Source organism: Myotis nattereri (assembly GCF_964212035.1).
Source record: "Myotis nattereri genome assembly, chromosome: 3".
Taxonomy (NCBI): domain Eukaryota; kingdom Metazoa; phylum Chordata; class Mammalia; order Chiroptera; family Vespertilionidae; genus Myotis; species Myotis nattereri.
The window spans coordinates 167889791-167906431 of record NC_138077.1 but is presented as its reverse complement, the minus strand read 5'-3'; positions in this window follow the sequence as shown (position 1 = coordinate 167906431).

Genomic DNA, 16641 nt, shown 5'->3' with positions numbered 1-16641 from the left:
AAAATTTTTTCAAAGTGCCCCTAAGGAGGACAGCATTCTTCAAACAATAAGCTAACAATTGGACAGCTCAGTGTAGGTGAAAGCTCATGGGCTTTCATGGGACAAAGGTTGGTACAGCTGTGATCTTAGGCAGGTTATTTAATCTCCCTCACCCTCAGCGACCCTGGGTGTGAGGGTTTATATCTGCATTGCAAAGTTAGTGGAGGATGGAGTGAGTTCACAGGTGTGTAAAACAGTTGTCCCAAAGCAGACCTCCAATAAAGTGAGGTTCCTGAGGCACCTGTGTGTGTGTGTGGTGAGGGAAATTAAGTGATACTGAATAGCTTTATAGTCTCCACCCAATTTTAATTCACTGGTACTGAGGGTGCCTGAGTGGGTTTCTTTCCTTTGGTTGTAACCAAGTGGGAGGATCCTTACAGAATCCAGCTTCAGAACACCAAGTCACCAAAGGTCATAGCCTGAGATTGTACCACCGCATTGGGAAACTCAAACTCTTCGCCTGCCAAACACCTGGGCAGCTCTTCTTTTTCCTTCCAGGAACTGCTTTTTGCCTTCATATTCAGTGCTTATTAGTAATCCCTCAGAAGTCTCCCCAACCTCCCTGACCTCCCCACTTGATTAGTTCTCCCTGCTGTTAAGTTCTCTTAGCAACCTGTAATTGTTTCTTTGTAGAACTTACCACAACTATAATTGATAAATTAATTATGTAACTAGTTGTTTCAAATGCATTTTCTTCAACAGAATATGAACTCCACTGAAACTGTCATGTTCATCACTGGGGACTCAGTGCCTGGTGCATGCTCTTGCACACAGTAGGTGCTTAACCATGTATAATTAAATGAATGAGTGGATACTTGTCCCTTATGAATTAATTTGGATAAATACATTATTTTTAGTTAAAGAATAGTTGATTAAAATATTATGTTAGTTTCAGATATACAACATAGTGATTAGACATTTATATACCTTATGATGTGATCACCATGATACATCTAGTAACCATCTGTCACTGTACAAAGTTATTAAGATATTATTGAATTCATTCCCTGTGCTGTACATTATATCCCCATGATGTATTTATTTTATAACTGGAAGTTTGTATCTCTTATCCCCCTTCATGATTTTACTCACCCCTCAATTCCCTCCCCTTTGGCAATCATCAGTTTGTTTTCTGTATGTCTGAGTCTGTTTCTGTTTTGTTTGCTTATTTTGCTTTTTTAGATTCCACATATAAGTGAAATCATATGGTATTTGTCTTTCTCTGACTTATTTCACTTAGCATAATACACCCTAGTTCCATCCATGTTGTTACAAATAGCAAGATTTTATTCTCTTTTATTGCTGAATAATAATCCATTATATGCTAGTATATATACCACATCTTCTTTATCCATTCATCTATTGATGAATACTTAGGTTGCTTCCATATCTTGGTTTCTGTAAATAATGCTGCAATGAACATAGGGTACATAAATCTTTTCAACTTAGTATTTTTGTTTTCCTCAGATAAATACCTAAAAGTGGAATTGCTAGGCTGTATAGTAGTTTAATATTTAATTTTTAGAGGAACTTCCATAGTGGCTGCACCAATTTACAATCCTACCAACAGTGCATGAGGGTTACCTTTTCTCCACAACCTCTCCAACACTTATTCTTTGTTGACTTATTGATAGCAGCTATTTTGACAGGTGTCAGGTGATATCTCAGTGTGGTTTTGATTTGAAATTCCCTGGTGATTAGTGTTAAGCATCTTTTCATATGTCTGTTGGCCATCTGTATGTCTTCTTTAGAGAAATGTCTAAGTTTTCTACTCACTTTTAATCAATTTTTTTGTTTTTTTATGTTAAGTTGTATGATTTCTTTATATATTTTAACTATTGACCCCTTATCTTATAGGCTATATTTTTTCATTCTGTTTTTGGTTTCCTTTTCTGTGCAAAAGTTTCTTATTTTGATGTAGTTCCATTTATCCATTTTTGCTTTTGTTGCCACTGCCCAGGGAAACATATCCAAAAATATATCACTAAGATCAATGTCAAAGAGTTTGCTGCCCATGTTTTCTTCTAGAAGTTTTATGGTTTCAAGTATTACACTTATGTCTTTAATCTATTTTGAGTTTATTTTTATATATGGCATTAGAGAGTGGTTAAGTTTCTTTTTTTTTTTTTGCATGTATTTTCCAACACCAGAGTTCCCAACACCATTTATTGAAAAGACTGTCATTTCCCATTGTATATTCTTACCTCCTTTATTATAGATTAATTGACTATATAATTGATGAAATATGGGTTTATTTCTGGGCTCTCTTTTTTGTTCCAAAAAATCTACGGAAATACATATATTATTAATAGATATAAATTATATGGGTGAGTTTGCTTGATTCATATGTGTATTCATCATATAGATAACTAGTCTTCATACACAAGAATGTATATGTACACTTATTGAATGCTTTTCTCATAGTAGAGATGGATTTGTGCAGACTAGCCTAATTCTCTCTCCTATTGTGTCCAGTGGCATATACTTACAACTTGGTGAGGCAAATGACCATTACTCAAAGATGACATGTTCTGTTGTAGTGGGCAAGTAAGGAGGGGAATAGAGATGAGAGAAACACTTCCCAAATCTGCTGTGGTGGTACCTTTAAGCTTGTCTAGAGATGCTGAGTATGCCTGAGAGTGACTTCCTGAACCTATTTCCCAACAACTCCAGACAATGGAGCTAATGAGTGAGTAGGTGTGGAGGAGCAATTAACAGCGAGAAACTACCATGTAGAAGATATTGAATCCACTGACATCAATATTATCCCCCAACTATAATTGAGGAAACTAAGGCTCAGAGATCTTAAGTACAATTTCTATGCTAACAGAGCTTGGATCCAAAATAAAGATAACTGGCAGGCAGAGAGTGCAAAGAAAATACTGAAAAGGGGCAAATAAGAAAATAACAGGATAAATAGAAAACCATAAGATGGTCCCAGTCTACACAGTCTACTGAGGACAGCCTCAGTTATCTAAGAAACTACAACTGTCTCTGTGACCCATTCTATCTCCCTAATATCCGTCCCATTCCTATTAAAAGGCAAAGACTCAAGGTGTGTGGGTTTGGGGGTGAGGGTGGGAAAAGGCAGCCCCATTTTTAGATCTGTAATTATCAGTAATTATTTTAGTAAGGATGAGTTCTCAGATACCCAAAAGAAAGAAAGGGAGGAGCATGCGCAACAGCAAGAACAGGTGTTGGGCATAAAATTCCTTCTACCATCCCCTAAACCAACCATTCCAAATCACCACCTTTGCATCTCAAGTATGCAATGGACACATGATAGGTCTGTGGTTTGGTCTCTGCCCAACAGAGGTATGGCTCTCAACATGGTCAATCTATGAGCTTGGCTTCTTTTGCATATAATATGAGAGAAAAAAATGAAGTGGTCCCACCATCAACCAATTTGCTCATGTCAGGACCTGGAGTCATTTTTGCCACTTCTACTCATGTATTCAACAGAGCCAATCATTCACCAAGGCTCACTGCTACTTTTAATTCTCCTGCTGGGACACTCTTCAAGATCCCCAACTTCCCCTTACTATAACAGTCTCTTGACAGTCTTCCTGTGTCTACCCTTGCCTTCATCCAAGCCATTCTCTCTCTGTCCACCAGCCAGAAAGATATTCTAAAAAACACAAAATTGTCTCCTTCCCCTTCTTAAAATCCTTCAATGCTTTCTGTTGTTCTTGGGATAAAATCCCAAGCCCATCTGACAACCAACAAGGTCCCATCTGCATCATCTAGTCTTTGACTAACTCAGCAGCCCCATCTCCTGCTTCCTTATCCCTGCTCATTGCACTGGCCTTCTCTCACTTCCTCAGACTCACCAAGCTCCTTCCTCTTTCATCCCTCACTAGTGCCATTCTACCTGCCTCTAAAACAATGTTGATATCAGTCTTCCTGACAAGATGCAGTATAAGCTCCGTGAAGTTAAGGACCATGTCTATCATTTTTAGGGACCATTGGCTACCATTCTATATCCAGGAGTCAACATAATCCATATCACACAGTAACAGTCAATAAATATTTGTTGAAATAGTGAATAAATTTCTGTTGACTGAGTAACTGAATAATAGTATATACTTATTCAGTCCACAAATATTTCTTGAGTCAGTACCTCTGCCACATAATGTGTAAGGCATTGAGGATGGAGTGAACAAAATAAATGTAGTCCCTGACCTCAGAGCTTATATTCTAGTAGACTTTACCCCTTTTCTTCTGTTTTTCTTTTCTTTCCTCTTCTTTTCCTCTTCTTTTCCTTTTCTTTTCCTTTCTTACATTTCCCCCTTTTTCTTTTCTATTGAAGCTAAACGGATCCAAGGATTTATAAAATCTTATGTGACTGCCTTGCTCTTCTCTGAATTTTCTCGAGTTATATGATTTAGCTCTTAAATACTCTTTCCTAAGCTCTGTTATTTTTCTCATCTCTTCACTGACAAGGGAACTATTTCAATATTGTTTTTGGTTCCTATCTCAGTCTACACAGGAATTTCTTTTAAAAAAGCTGTACTCTGTTTTTTTAATAATATATATTTATTGATTTTATTGATTTCGGAGATGAAGGGAGAGGGAGAGAGTGATAGAAACATCAATGATGAGAGAGACTCATTGATTGGCTACCTCCTGCACACCCGCTACTGGGGATTGAGCTTAGATCCCCAGCATGTGCCCTGACTGGGAATCAAACTGAAACCTCCTGGTTCATAGGTCAACATTCAACCACTGAGCCACACCAGCTGGGCAGTACTACGTTTTTTCATTAAAAAGTAACTTGCTCATCTATAGTGATAGAAATCAGAACAGTGGCTGCTTATGGGATGTATGGATTGATTGACAGGGGATATAAGGGAGCTTTCTGGGACAATGGAAATGTTATATATCTTGATTGGGATTATATCATTATAGGGGTTTTAACTTGATTGGACTACATGTCTTGATTGGGTTAATAAGTGTATACATTTGTCAAAATTCATCAGATTGTACACATATGATCTGTGTCTTTCACTGAAGGTAAATTTACCTCTTAAAAATATTACTTCAAGTACAGTCAACAATAAAAAATACTCCTTTTAAAAAGGGACATATGCTGAAACATTATCAAATAAAAGTAAACAATAAGAAACCCAAAATGACTATAATACCATTACTCAAAGAGGAACATGGTTTACATTGTGATGTGTGTCCTTCCAAATTATTTCATTTTTAATACATAATGAAGTAATTTGGAAGGGCATACATCACAATATGTATTTATATAGAATGTAGTGCCTCCTAATTTGCTTTTTTTTTTGATAAGTAGTATACAAAGAGCATACATAAAAGGTTATTTTATTTTTTATTAAACTTATTGGGGTGACATTGGTTAATAAGGTCATATAGGTTTCAAATGTACATTTCTATGATACATGGTCTGTATATTGCATTGTGTGCCCACCATCCAAAGTCAAATCATCTTCTGTCACGATATATTTGGTCCCTTTGCCCTTTACTATCCCTCCACCTCGTTATCTGTGTCTATGAGGTTCAGTTCACATCCAAGTGAAATATGGTTCTTGGTTTTTTCTGACTTATTTTGCTTAACATAATAGTCTCAAGGACCATTCATGTTGTCGCAAATGGCAGTATTTCATCTTTTCTTGTAATTACTACTTAGAAGGATTAATTTGCTAAACTAGGATTCTAAATTTGTTTCAAAGTTTTTTGAGCCTAGGATAGTTCATCATCATCACCATCAGTAACATTTATTGAATGTGAAATGTCATCTCTATAGAGATTTCTTGACTATGAATAATCTTCAGACTGCAGCATTAAGACTGCTAAACTGAACAATCAATCACTAACAGTAAATCTTTAAGTTGGCACCAGATTTACAGTCAGATTTAACAAAGAACATTCTAGTGATTAAGTATAATCAATATCACCTCAGAATTCATTCTTCTGTCCTCCTCAGATTATGAAGCTGTTATAAAATCCAACTTATGGCATGCTGCCCTTATATTTATTGTTTAACTTGGGAGATTCTAATTCAATACAGGGACTCATATAATTGTATGGCTAGACTGTTGTGATCAACAGCTCCATAAAATTTACCACAGCATGAGATCAGACACGCAAATCTTACATTTTTATCAGAAAGTCAAACCACATTAAACTGAAGACATACTATTTGAAGTCAACGCAGCCACAGCCCACCTCTAACACTTCCTAAAAATCTATTGCTAAATCTAGTTCACCCAGAAGGCTTGCATGTGGGTAAATATTCGAGTGGGTCCTTTGTTAAGCTTCCTGATGGTAGTGCATAGATTTAGACAGAAGAAGAATTATTTGAAACTACCCAGAAAATTAGAAAAGTAAGAACCAGAAGCAAAGATCTGTGAGAAAAAGGAGTGTCTTCAGCTTTACACTTTTGGCAAGTGATAAAAGGCAGCTTTAGTGACAGCAGCCAGATGGAGATCAAATGACAACTGTGAGTTCATAATGGTCTCCAGCATTCTGGCAAGCACCAGGGGCAGGAGGGGAAGTGGGAGGGGTCAGCTTTACTGGTACTACAAGCCAATCTGGAGCACATCAGCGTTATCTGACGTCAGCTCAAACCAGTTCTGAGGCATTGCAGCGGGACCAGCTGCTAGATACTGAACGCACCCTGGCCGCCTCTGAGCACTCCCGGAGCTCCCGCCCATTACATTTACAGGACCCTGCCAGTTAATTTATGTTCCCTACAGCAGGGAGGGTCCAGATGTTGAGGCTGCCGTTGCTGATTTGAAAGGACTTCACAAATACAGGAAGCTCTCAGAGGATAAAAGAAATGTAAGGCCATTCTACAGTTTGAGAAACCCATTGTTCTGTATTAAACACACACACACACACACACACACACACACACACACACACACGCACACACACACCAGGCCCTTTCTTTAGCACGCAGAAGTACATCATTCAGGCTATCAAAACAATGTAAAGATCTAAAGTGCACAAATGGGTCACGCTGGGTAGTTAGAGAGGCAACACAGATTGCCTTCTTTGGTGGCTATATTCAAATTCTGTGGATTTTTTTTTTTTTAAGGCATTAGGCAGGGACAGGGAAGTCTTGCACTTTCACCATCAGCAAAGATGTCCCGAATTTAGAGAAAATGGAAATACAATGTTGTACTTAGATGAAGGAATTTACAGCAAGGAAAATTAGAGTGGGAATTGGAAAATGGACGCCATATAATTGACATTTATGGCATTCCGTGTGTCATGCAATGTAAGTGTTGTACGTATATTATCTCATGTAATCGTTATAATAAACGTATGAGACAGGTACTGTCATTACTCAGGAAAGAGACAACAGAGGTTAGGCAACTTGCCCAAGCCTGACTGCACAGAGTCTGCATTCTGAATGCTCTGCTCAGATGCTGGGTGAGTTACAGCTGTTCTAGAAGAAGGTAACCCATGGCTAAGAAGGTGAGATCTGGAGTCACGCAGATGTGCATTTGCATCCTGGCTCTGCCACTTAAAGATGGGTCGTTTGAGCTCGTAACAGCTTAACCTTTCCAATAGGCCAGAACTTCTTCAACAGGAAAATGAAGATGACAGTAATGACCTCAAAGATGGCTGTAAGTCAAGTGATGCCTTATAAATAAGAATGTATCATAGTGCCAAGCATATGATAAGCACTAAACAAATTAGCTGTTTTTATAAATAAATCACAAACCTAGTTAGAAATTTTCTGAAACATCTCTGGAAGCCAACTCCCTGTTGCTAACAGAGTTGAGAAGAAATACTTTTAAAAGGGGTGCACACAGGTTGAAATTTTGATATATCAGATTCTTGGAAACTATGCTAATACGTGTTTTAGGTTAAAAGGGAGTTATTTTTATGAATAAAAATTAGAAAAAGAGCGAGGGGAAATGTCCATGTCAAAGTTGATAAGCAGTAACCTGAGAAAAAAAGCAAACTGCTGAGTTCTGCCAAAGCCCCCCATTTAAGGGCTCCTCACAGCTCTAACCAAATAAATTGGGATTTACATTGTGGTTCAATTTAAGGTGAGAATAGCTTCAGGATCACAGATGGACTTGTTTATGAGAAAGACATAAACCCAAACTTATAAAAGGAGTAGAGGGTCCAGTTGCCAGGGATAATGAGAGACACACCAAATTAACCAAACTTAATTCAGATGGTCATTAAACAATGACCCCACCTGGTTTTCAGTCGTTTTACCATCTGTTGTAGCTGTTTCTTCTCAGAGGGGAGAGTTCCCACTAGCTCCCAGGTGCGACCTGTTTATTAAGACTCAGTGCCAAATCATGCTCCATAGAGTTTGCTAACCAGGCAATGTCTTAAGGTTAATAAGGCAAGTTGTAACATAATCTCAACTAACCTATAAAGTGGATTGAACTTGTTGGAAATTGGTATCACAGCAGAGGAATATGGATGTCTTTTTAATTCTTTAGGCAAATTATCTGGTGATTAAAATTTTAAGGCCTAGGAAAATAACTTCTTTGTGTGTGATAAAATAAGCTATTAGAAGTATTTCAGTGGCTGCTGAAAATTATGGAATAATTATTAGAATAAAATTTTAGGCAAGAAATGCTAGAGCTAGAAGAGCCTTATAGAACAAACTTTTCAGTTTCCGACTGGGACCAATGTGTGTCTAAAAACATGGGTTGAGTTGGGAGGGGGCTGAGAGAAGGCCTAATTCTACAGACCTCTATCCCTCAGCCCCACTTCCATTTGGCTGCTTCAGGCAGAACACTTTTGCTTTTATCTCTCTGAATGTGAGGATTATGCCTACTATTTCTTTTGGGGGAAAAGGAGTACTCTTCCAAAAAAATTTAAAAATATTTGACAAATGGGGAAACTGAGGAAAGTACTGCCAAAGAGTATGCATCATTCCAGCACCATTCTTGGAAGAACATCAAATTGGATTTATCATGTTGGCTGTGCATGCAAAGTAACCCCATAGATCTTTATTTTACATCATTTCAAAACTTCTTTAAAAGACAAACATAAAGTATAAAGTCAAATGCATCTATAAACAGGCCTTCTTGTATTTGGTGGTGAAGCGTTCTTAAACTAAGGATGGATGCCTTGACAAGGGTGATGTTCCAGCTGAAAAAGAAAAATCCCTGACGCATTTCTGCTCAGTGGCCAGTGATACTAATGTGCCCTCCCCCGGCTGTATCTTTAGGGGATGAGCTAGAACATATGGCAAAAATCCTTATAGGTCAACAACCAAATGTTAAATGCAATCCATCACTTTGCCACAAACTGATATGGTCCATGGAGCACAGGAGTAAAGTGTTCATAATGGACAACCAGATAGCAGTCTGCTCACTGCATTCTTTGGTTACTAAAAATGAGGCCACTTTGGACCTTTACAATATAAAGTCAAACAGTAGCCAGACAGGATAGTGTTAGACCACCACTAAGACCAGCCATCCAGAAACTGTGTCTTAGACCTTCTTTAACCGATCAGTCTTATAGGATTTAATAATAAATTATCCTGTTTTTATACTTAATATCTTCCAGTTTTTGAGGCTGACATTTCATGGCCAAAGTAAAGGAGGACCAAAGGGAAATAAGAATGAATATTATTCACAAAACAGACCCTACATCCAATTTCAAAGTGTGAACTCTGCTGGCAGAAATTTCCAGTGAATAGAAATTAAATGCTTACAAGCATGGAAGCCAGAGTAAGAGGTAAAAGTTCAAATAGTAGTAAAGAATGCTCTAATTTTCCTCTACCCCTTGTCTCTTTTGTTTGCAGCCTCCTAAATATTTCAGTTTCTTTAATCTCATCTCCATTTGTGTTTCTTGTCATTTGCTTCTATAACAAAACACCCCATCTCTGCTCTTTTAAATCTTCCACTTCAAAACTCACCTTCATAAAACCTTTCAAGGTTGTTTTCCTCATCATTATAATCTCTTATGCTACATTGGAAGAGCAAGCCTTGAAGCTTGGCAATTAAGCACCTTTTAATCTAATGGGTTTTATGTGTATACGATACAAACTGGTTGAGGTCACAATCCTTAGTTTATAAAATGGGCCAGTTCCGGAAAATAATATTTTAAAAATCATTGGGGGTGGGGGTAGAGAAAGTATGAGAAGAACTTAAAATGCAGATAAGGGTGCACAAGCATCTGTAATTAAAAATAATACAAACAACCAAAGTAGGATTCAATCAGGACGTCTTCCTTTCTAATACATAAAAGACCAGAAGCTTTATGTTTTAGTTCATTAATTACATCTTGAAATCTGTATAATTTATTCATTCAACAATATCTGATTTAATAAATATTTACTGAGGATCCACTCTGTGCAAAGCACTCTTCTAACCATTTGGGGTCAACCAGTAAACAAAACAAATATTACTCCGTTAAACTTTGACTTGCAGAATAGAGTGGGCAGGAGAAGGGAGCCAGATAATAGACAATATATAGAAGTAAAATGTGTTAGAAAGTGATCAGTGATGTAAGTTTTTGTTTGTTTGAGAGAACAGGGTTTAGGGGATAAATAATGCCAAGAATAGAGGCATTGCAATTTAAGAAGAGTGGACAGGGTAGGCCTCATTTAGAAGGGAACTTGAAGGGAGTGAGCAATGGTTATTAAGAAAAAGAATAATCTGGGCCTATAGTCAGTACAAAGGCCCTAAGATAAAAGGAAGGCCAATGTGGCTACAGAGGAATGAGCATGGTGCATAGTAGTAAAAGACAAGATTGCAGTAGGATCAATATTTTTTAATAACACATTTTTTAGATATGATTCATATTTTATACAATTCACCCTGTACATATTATTAAATTGCACTTAATCCTATGTAATAATAGAGAAACATGGTAATTAACCGTAACTTCGCTACCCTCCCCATTGGCTAATCAGGGCGATATGCAAATTAACTGCCAACCAAGATGGCAGCCGGCAGCCAGGCAGCTGAAGCGAACAGGAGGCTTGCTTGCTCCAGTGAAGGAGGAAGCCAAGGTTCCCCACCTGCCGCTGCCGGCCTCTGAGCTTGCACTCTAAGCAACTATGTTGCAATTATAGAACCTAAACAAACCCCAGAAACCTGCTTTCAGCCTTCAGAGCTGGAGCGAGTAGGACCACAACAGTGTTACAATTATAGAACCCAAACAAACCAGATTCCTGCTTTCAGCAGCCGAGGTCTCAGAGCTGGAGCCAAGCCTCAGAGCTAAAGCCAGCTCTCAGCTCCAATGACAGCCATAGAAGGTAAATAAATCCCAAAATAAAAAATAAATATAAAAAAAGGAGAGGCTTGGAGCTTCATTCACCCTCCAGCCTGAAAACAGCCCTCAGCCCCTCACCCAGACTGGCCAGGCACCCCAGTGGGGACCCCCACCCTGAAGGGGGTGTGACCAGCTGCAAACAGCCATCATCCCCTCATCCAGGCTGTCCAGGCACCCAAGCTGATTATATTGTATTTTATTGTTAAAAACTATAAGGTTCCTGATGTAATTTTTTTGTGTGTGTAAGTCTGGTGAAGTTATTTTCTAAAGGCCAGCTCTGATTTTCCCTCTTTTTTCTTTTTTTTTCTTTTCCCCAGAGAAGATTATTCAGACAAGATTTACCATCACTTAAAAATGTGTCATTTATTAGGATCAATACTTCTATTTGAATTTAATATAAATGATCAGGGTGGGACCACCACCCTGATCTGGGACACCCTTCAGGGCAAACCAGCCAGCCCCCACCAGTGCACCAGGCCTCTATTCTATATAGTAACAGGGTAATATGCCTCCCAGCACCAGGATCAGCGGAGCCGCAAGGCCTCCCGGCACTGGGATCAGCAGAGCCGCGAGGTCTCCTGTCACCGGGATCAGCTGAGCATTGAGGCCTCACTGACCAGGTGTCAAGTGGAGCCATGAGGCCTCCCAGCACTGGGATCAGCAGAGCCGCGAGGCCTCCTGGCCCCTGGAGCAGCATGACGGGGCAGCGCCCAAACCCTCTGATTGGCCCTGCTCTGTGCGTGACAGGGGGGAGCTCCCCAACCCCCTGATTGGCCCTGCTCTGTGCATGACAGGGGGGAGCTCCCCAACCCCCTGATTGGCCCTGCTCTGTGCGTGACAGGGGGCGGTGCCGCAACCTCCCCATCGACCCTGCCTTGAGTATGACAGGAGGCGGTGCCCCAACCCCCGAATCGGCTCTACCCTGAGTGTGACTGGGGGTGGCATCACAACCTCCTGATCCACCCTGCTCTGTGCATGACGGGGCAGCGCTGCAACCTTCCCATCGACCCTGCCTTGAGTGTGACGGGGCAGTGCCCCAACCCCCCAATCAGCCCTACCCTGAGTGTGACTGGGGGTGGCATTGCAACCTCCTGATCCACCCTGCTCTGTGCATGACAGGGGGCAGCGCCCCAACTCCCCAGTTGGCCCTGCTCTGAGCCCGACCAGGGGCTGCAGGGCAGGCACCTAGGGATTGGGCCTGCCCTCTGCCACCTGGGAGCGGGCCTAAGCCAGCAGGTCGTTATCTCCTGAGGGGTCCCAGGCTGTGAGAGGGCACAAGTGGGGCTGAGGGACCCCCCTTCACCCCCAAGTGCACAAATTTTTGTGCACTGGGCCTCTAGTATATTAATACGAGTTGTGCATTATCATCAGCATCCATATTAGGATGTTTTCATCATGGTCAAGAGATTTTTGTGGTGTCTTTTAAGCCACAGTAAGAACTTTGGCTTTTACACTAAGTAAAAAAAAAGTGATCTCTTCTTGTATATTAGAAAGGAAAGGTATTTTGATTGCATCCTACTTCTGTTGGCTGCATTTTTTGGTAAGTTTGGTAAATTTGGGTCAGAGAATGGACTGTGATTTGACTTGCTATCCATAGTCATTTTGGCTGCTGGAGGTGGGGGAGATAGGGCAGAAGCAGAGAGAGAGAAACCAGTTGTTGCAGTTATTCAGGGGGAGATGGTGGTGGTGGTGGCAGCCCTGAGAAATGGTTGAATTATTTTACATTTTGAAGTAAACTGATAGGATTTGCTGATGGACTGGATGTGGGTTGTGAAGGAAAGAAGTAAAGGAAGACACCATGGTTTGGGGACCGAGCAGTGGGAAGAATGGAGTTGCCATTGACCTACAAGAGGACAGTGAGGAGGCCAACCTTTGTCATTTCAAGTTTGAGGTGTTTATTGTACATTGAGACAGAGATGATGAGTAAGCCTCTGCTTCAGAAGAGATGACTGAACAGATTAGAAATATACTTGGGAGTCATCAGCATATAAAAAATATTTAAGGCCATGAGAGTGGATGAGGTCACCTAGAGAGTGAGTACAGGTAGAGAAGAAGTCCAAGGACTGAGCTGCTGAAAGTTGGGAAAAAGAAAACGTTGTAATACATGACTAAAAAGAATCAAGTCTGCTGTTTCAGAGATAGAAACTTGAAAAATCTATTCAAGGTCCCAGAACAAACTATCAATGACCAATTACCAACTCAGACTACCTGCCTTCTTCATCTGTGATTAACCCACCAAGTAGAGACATTCACAGAAAGAACTATGTACAAGGCTTCTGACACACAATGAACTCAGGGGTGGAGGGGAAGAGTGGGAAGAGGAGGTCTTTGAAAAATGTCCTAGTGAGTCTCTTTATTAGACACCTCCACTGGCTGGCCCCTGAATAACTGGTGAAATGTAAGCAGCTGATGGAAACACAGGTGGCTAGCCTAAAGCTCAATGCAATACCATGACTCCACTGCTATGACTATTAATAGCTTAAGAAAATTTCCATAGAGTAAGGTTTTATTGAACACACAACAAAATGGTATTAAGGGGACTATATTAGGTTTTGGATGTTCCAAAAAAATCACCACAAATTTAGTGGTTTAAAACAACAGTAAGCCATGGCCGGGTGTGGCTCCAGTTGGTTGAGTGTCATCCTTTACACTGAAAGGTTGCTAGTTCAATTCCTGATCAGGGCACATGCCTGGTTTGAGGGCTCAATAGGGGGCATGTAGGAGGCAGCTGATTGATGTTACCCTCTCACATCGAAGTTTCCCTCTCCCTTCTCTCTCTCTAAAAATCATTTAAATATATATGTATATATACGTGTGTGTGTGTATATATATATGAGTGTTGTTTTAATATATACAGTATATATATATACTGTATATATTAAAACAACAGTCATTTATTATATCACAGTTTCTGCAGGTCAGAAGTCCAAGCATGACTTAGCTGGGTTCTCTTCTCAGGTCTTCACAAGACTAAAATCTATGTTGCCCAGGCTCATCTGAAGGCTTGACTTGGGAAGGAACTATTTCTAAGTTCCCTTGTGTTGTTACAAAATTAATTCTTTGCAGCTGTAGAATTATTTGAAGTTTGCCTCTTGAAAGCCACCAATGGAGAGAAAGAATCTCTGATGCCTATAGTCTCTTTTCAGAGAAGGCCTAGGCTTTTTTTCTAAAGGGTTCGCCTGATTAGGTCAGGCCAACCTAGCATAATCCCCCTCTGGATTAACTCAAAGTCAACTGATTAGGGACCTTAATTACATCTGCAAAATCTTTTAACCTTTGCCATTGAATGTGATAGCCCAACATCATTTGCATATTCTCTTAGACGTAGGCATGGGTTCTGCCCACACTCAAGGGAAGAAGATTATGCAGAGTTTAATACCAGTTGTTACAAATCATTGAGGTTATCCTAGAATTTGCCTACCCCAGTATGGTCCAAGAAACTAAACATTTATATTAAATTCAAATAGAAGTATTGATTCTAATAAATGACACATTTTTAAGTGATGGTAAATCTTGTCTGAATAATCTTCTCTGGGGAAAAGAAAAAAAAAGAAAAAAGAGGGAAAATCAGAGCTGGCCTTTAGAAAATAACTTCACCAGACTTACACACACACAAAAATTACATCAGGAACCTTATGGTTTTTAACAACAAAATACAATATAATACAGTAGGTAGTAGATAAATCTGTCATAGTCATTTCCTTGCATGTGAACAATGGTCTAATCCTATCAAATAAAGAGGGAATATGCTAATTGACTGCTCCTCCCTCAAAGATGGCGGTTCCCAGTCCCCTCAGCCCCCCAGCCTCCCAGGGCCAGCCCAAGTCGCAGGCAAGTCTCAGATGGCGGCTGCCCAGCCGCCCAGGGCCACCCGAGGCTCAGGTAACCAGGGCCAGCTGAGGCTTGCACTGCCGGCTGTGGCAGCAGCGGAAGTGTGATGGGGTGTCACCTTCCCCTGATTGTCAGGCCACCTTCCGCCCCTGAGGGCTCCCAGACTGTGAGAGGGGGCAGGCCAGGCTAAGGGACCCCTCCTCCCCATGCATGAATTTTCATGCACCAGACTTCTAGTATTGAAATAATAAGCATAAAATTTCTTTCAGATGTTAAAGGATTGACTAATTTTTGAAAGAGAGAAAAGTTGCCATTCAATACTATACAATACATAAGAATATATATATGCTACAAGTGAAGAAAATATTCAAAGAGAGTAGCAGTGCTAAAATAGTTTAACAATCTTGAGTACATATTTCCATCTCACTTCCAATAACTATTTGGCATCCTTACAAATATCCTTAGAAGGTCATTCAAGTCCTGTGCACTTGAAGTTCCTAGGAGCTACCTGGGGTAGTTTTAAAAATAACTTCACATATAGAGTTATTTTATATGTGTATATAAAATACTGATCTAGGGAAGTTCCTCTGATTTATCATTAGATCCCAACTTCCCCTAGGACTAATAAGCATTTATGAAATGATCATCTCTGATCATCCTAATGTGTAATGCAATGTAACTGTAGCTAAATGCAGCTTCTACTCCCAGCTATGAGGACCAACTTTGCAGACAATCACTGATGAAACATCCTAGATAGACTCAGCAATGAGGCAAAATGATGTAAGCTATCTGAGTCGGAAAGTATAACAAGTGACTGTGAATACTGGAAGACTAGGCTTATCTCACAGAGAACAACTCTTGAACAAATCATTTTCACATGAACCCAAATATAACATGCAGTATACTTTTTTGAGTGAAAGACTAGGCCTATATTAGAAGTAACCATTTTATGCCACATGTTTATTGCATATTATTTTACTTGGGTGGAGCATTATTAGAGCTGTGGTTCATTTGAATTGCCATAAACAATATGTGGGGTTTTACTCTCCTACAGTTTCTGTTCAGATGACTAAAGTCATGGGACTTTCAGCATAGCTAGCTGATGACATTGCATACTATTTTGTCCCCAAATCCAGATCAAGCATAGACATACCAATCGGATGATAAGCTCTTTAAAGGCAGAGGTCCAGGAATTGCACAGTTCTTGGTACATAGGAAGAAATCAAAGGTTTTTCAGACTTATGTTAAATATGAAATATATTAGAATTCATGCAATGCACAGGGAGGCGGAATTCTGAGATCTTGTTTAACTCTCAGATACTATTCAACTCCATAAACACTGTGCTTCTACAAAATGCAGAAATTGTGCGAGGTGCTGAGAACACCCAATTGGTAAAGTCACAGTCCCTGCTATCAAGAAACTAACAGATTTCCTCATTCTTTGTCAGTTTGCTGTGATCACATTTTCTTCCAAAGAACCTCAAAGAAATGCCCTGTGGATAGAACCTTGGAGTTCCACAGAACACAATTCAACAATCT